This window comes from Rhinopithecus roxellana, chromosome 1 (assembly GCF_007565055.1).
Source record: "Rhinopithecus roxellana isolate Shanxi Qingling chromosome 1, ASM756505v1, whole genome shotgun sequence".
Lineage (NCBI taxonomy): Eukaryota > Metazoa > Chordata > Mammalia > Primates > Cercopithecidae > Rhinopithecus > Rhinopithecus roxellana.
Genome location: NC_044549.1, coordinates 135,004,669 through 135,008,841, shown reverse-complemented (window position 1 = coordinate 135,008,841; position 4,173 = coordinate 135,004,669).

Below are 4,173 nucleotides of genomic sequence, written 5' to 3'. Positions count from 1 at the left end.
CTAATTTCTATTAAGGTGTCATGGATTTTTAAAATTAGTATTTCATTACAAATGTCTCAGCATTGGTTAACTAACTTTTTCCAGGACCATTATTGATCAAGCAAATACATTCAACAGCCATTTGGGAAAAAGAAAAAGAAAAAAAAAAAAAACAAAAACAGATATTCACCACAAATCTCATTGTTAACATAAACTCTCTGGTGTGGTTCAAGGCCTCCTGTATATAAAGACACTCTTATCAGGCAAGACGGTCTAAAGCCTCAGAGTTTATCTTCCATTAACCAGTTGAGGGACAGTGTTGATGCCTCCATTGTTTCATAATATTTAACTGTCCAACCATATTTTGTGATCCTTGGGTATCAGTGTAGAGCATGGCCAACATCTTCTCCTTTATTTTTAGTTATTATGCAATATATATTTGAGTTATTTGCATTATGATGTGTCTTCTATTCATTATACTTCATATACTAAATATATTGTTCAGCTTTTGTTGTAGTTTTTCTCTGAAGAGTAACATAGGGAATATCGATTCTTGGTTAAATTCTCATCTGTGTTACAATGACATATTTTCAGAGATATTTCATCTAAGATTGTGCAGCCAGAGCTATGAAGTGACGTTTTTCAAGAGAAAGTGGGGATATGAAATATGTACATGCCCATTTGCATTGTAAAACTAGAAAAAATAAATTTGAAACCTCAGCTGTTTCTGAGGCCTGATGACTCCCCCATCTATTTTGAATAAATTAACTTATTAGGTTGAATGTTGCATATGTTTTACTTGTGTCAAGTGGAAATGTGTAAAAAAAAAAAAAAAAAAAAAAACTCACCCCCATTATAAGCAGCCAATTAATATTTTTAAAGTAAGAAGAAACCCAGAATGAGCAGTTTTATAGATATAAATATACAATACACCTTGACTATCAAACCAATGTCAAAGCTGAAGAGCATCTAGAGGGAGGAGAAGACTAGCGTCATGATACAAGCATCGGACTGGGTATCAGGACTCCTGCTATGGCAGGGACAATGTTGTGTGTTCACATCTGTAGGAAGACCACATTTTCCCTGCTGTCCTGATAGTTAGGTTAAGAATTTTTTTTTTTTTTTTGAGATGGAGTCTCACTCTGTCACCCAGGCTGGAGTGCAATAGTGCAATCTCAGCTCACAGCAACCTCCACCTCCCAGGTTCAAGAGATTCTCACACCTCAGCCTCCCAAGTAGCTGGGATTACAGGTGTGTGCCACCACGCCCACTAATTTTTGTAGAGACAGGGTTTCACCATGTTGGCCAGGCTGATCTTGAACTCCTGACCTCAGGTGGTCCACTCACCTCAGCCTCCCAAAGTGCTGAGATTACAGGTGTGAGCCACTGTGCCCAGCCAAGATAATTTGATTAATTCTCTCCAGTGGAATCTAATGCATCACTTCCATCTGAGGCATTTTAAAGCAGGTGGAGAATAAATACCATGTTCCATAGGGTAGGACTGTCTCACCCCTACTAGACTTTATAAAAGAAAGAAACAAACCTTTGTTGTATTAAAGCCACTAAGATGTCAGGCTGTTTGTTACTGCAGCCTGGCTTATCCTAGCCTGGCTATTGTACCTGGGTCATACCTACAACTCTCCTGTTAGCAGTATAACCAAAGGCACGATACTTTGGCTCTTTAGCTTTTAGTTTACTGAAATAAAAAATGCAGTTTAGACTAGCTCTCTGTATGTTTCCTCTTAACTATAAATGCTCATGCAATTGGTTAAAAGCTGGAGCCCTGTAGGTTCTTTTCCAGGATATATCGCTTATTGTCTGTGATGTTAACCTCAATTTTTGTTATCTATAAAGTGAAGATATTAATACCTGATACAGAGCATCATTTTTAAAATTACACACAAATTACACTTTTCCTGGCATATTAAAAGAGTTCTAAAAGTAAAAAATAATTATATCCATGATAATAAGTATGCTGTTAAAAGAAGTTCACAAATAAACCATAAATTTTGTTTTCTAAACATCCTTGACTCAACAATGGCATTGCTAATTGAAGTAAGCGCCTATTTATATCTCTCATTCTTAAACTTTTTCCTAACAAAGAAAAGGTAAAAAAGTTGGCCCTTCCATTGTGGTCCTGCAGTCTTGTTTATGACAACAAAACATAATAAAACATAGTTCACCACAGTTCATGAAACTCTCAGAGCATGAAGCAAAAAGCAGAGTGCTCTCTGAAGGTGTTCCATAGTGTCAGCACTGGCTCTGATACAGAAAGAAAAAAAAGTATTATATTTCCCCAGAGTGCTACTCCCAACTGTGAGACAAAGTCATTTTGAATTTCCTTGAATCTGTATCTAAAAGTGCCTGTTTTCTATCTGAAGAGGATGTTTATTGTATCTGAGGTGAACAGATACTTACATAAAATTGTGTATTATAACTACTTTCAAAAACATTTGAATGATGAATAGATAGTGTGCAAGGTAATCTGTGGTCCACTGGGCATTGTTGCCAGCACCTCTCCACATTGCCTCTACATCACAGTAAGAAGTCAGAAAAGTCAGAACTGTGTTTCCCGGAATCCTGAACCATCTGAGTAAAATTCTGATGATGAGAAGCACTATGGCTTATTTGGAAGGTGAAACGGAAGAAGCCAGTAGTCTCTAGTGGCAGCACGAGCAGATGCAGGAAGCTAGTGGAACAAACTTCTGAGAATCATTCACTATGAGACCCCATTGGACATACTTATTCATATCTATTTGTCAAACTGAAACTTGACTCATATAGGTGGTATTAGTAATATGGGGAGGTACCTAAGATTTTCCTGGTACTATTTACAACAGTAGATTAGGAATAAAAAATTAAAACCTATTAAAAGATCAGCAAATTTTTTAACCATTCTCTTAAAATCTATTTCAAACCGTACTCAAGAACTTTTATTTTATTACAGTTTAATTCTCTTTCAATGACATATAATGTTATTTATCTTTCTTTCTGTTTAAGCCTAGTGTTATTTTTGTACTATTATAAAATCTCATAAAATGAAACTGGAAATAATGAATACCTACGAATAGGAAATTTAAATTATCTTTTACAATTGTATTTGAACCTATCTTTACAGACTCTTAAAGGTGCCTTAATAGAAATGGCATATTATAGAGACTAATTTTTCAAGCCTTTTCCCAAGGTCCCTTAGATCTTCAAATTAAATCAAGAAACATGTATTGAGCACCTATACTACTTGTGTACTCTAGAAACTTAAAATTCATTTGGCAAGACAAATACAATCAAAGAAATATAGAAAACAATAACATAGATTTAACTAATACTTTAAGGCAACAGTAGACAAAGTGTTGCAAAGTAATGGATGATTCATTGCTCACATTATTTACCAAAAGACTCAGAGAAGCTGTATAATCCTCCCATGAACACGTCCCCAGCCTTAATATCATCAGCTCTAAATATCTGATGGCCTATTTTTAAAAGTTCCATTCAGTATTTTGGCACAGGATACCAAAGCCCATCATGCTAGAAGATGCAAAGCCAGGCAGGCTCATAGCATAATTGTCAGTTAATGACATAATCAATTTTTTCTTGCCTAGATTTCCTCCCTTTCTGCACCTTTTTCATTAAGGTCAACTGCAGGATTTCCAGTTCTTATTTAGTTGTTAATTACAGGCAAAGAAAGGACAAGAAGGAAACCTCAATTATAAACATAGAAGGAAATTAATTTGATTACTTTAGTTTGAGTGTCTTATAGTTCAAGAGAAACCATGACTGAGGAGCCATGATCATTCCAAAAATTATCTTCAGCTGGTGTGAGATGTTACTAGGAAAGGTCTCCAGGCTTGACAATGAGCTATATATCAATGATAAATCAAGTCAAGATTGTTCAAGACCCAAAAACCACCTACTTGTTAATATCCTCTCTTACAGTTAATTCCTCTTTTACCTTTCGTACTTCTATTTTGGACTTTGGGTGGGTGAGCCTTGACTTTACGGATAAAACTTCACCCATTTGTGGACTGCAGACACCACTCTCATTACATCATAGGCTGCGAGAAAGGGCAAAATTAAAAGAGAAGGAAAATAAAAAAGGCTACAAAACTGCTCTGGTTACACAAACTAACTTGACCTCCATTTTTCCATATACTCAAGGCATTTTTTATCTATTATCTATCATATGTCTATCTCTTT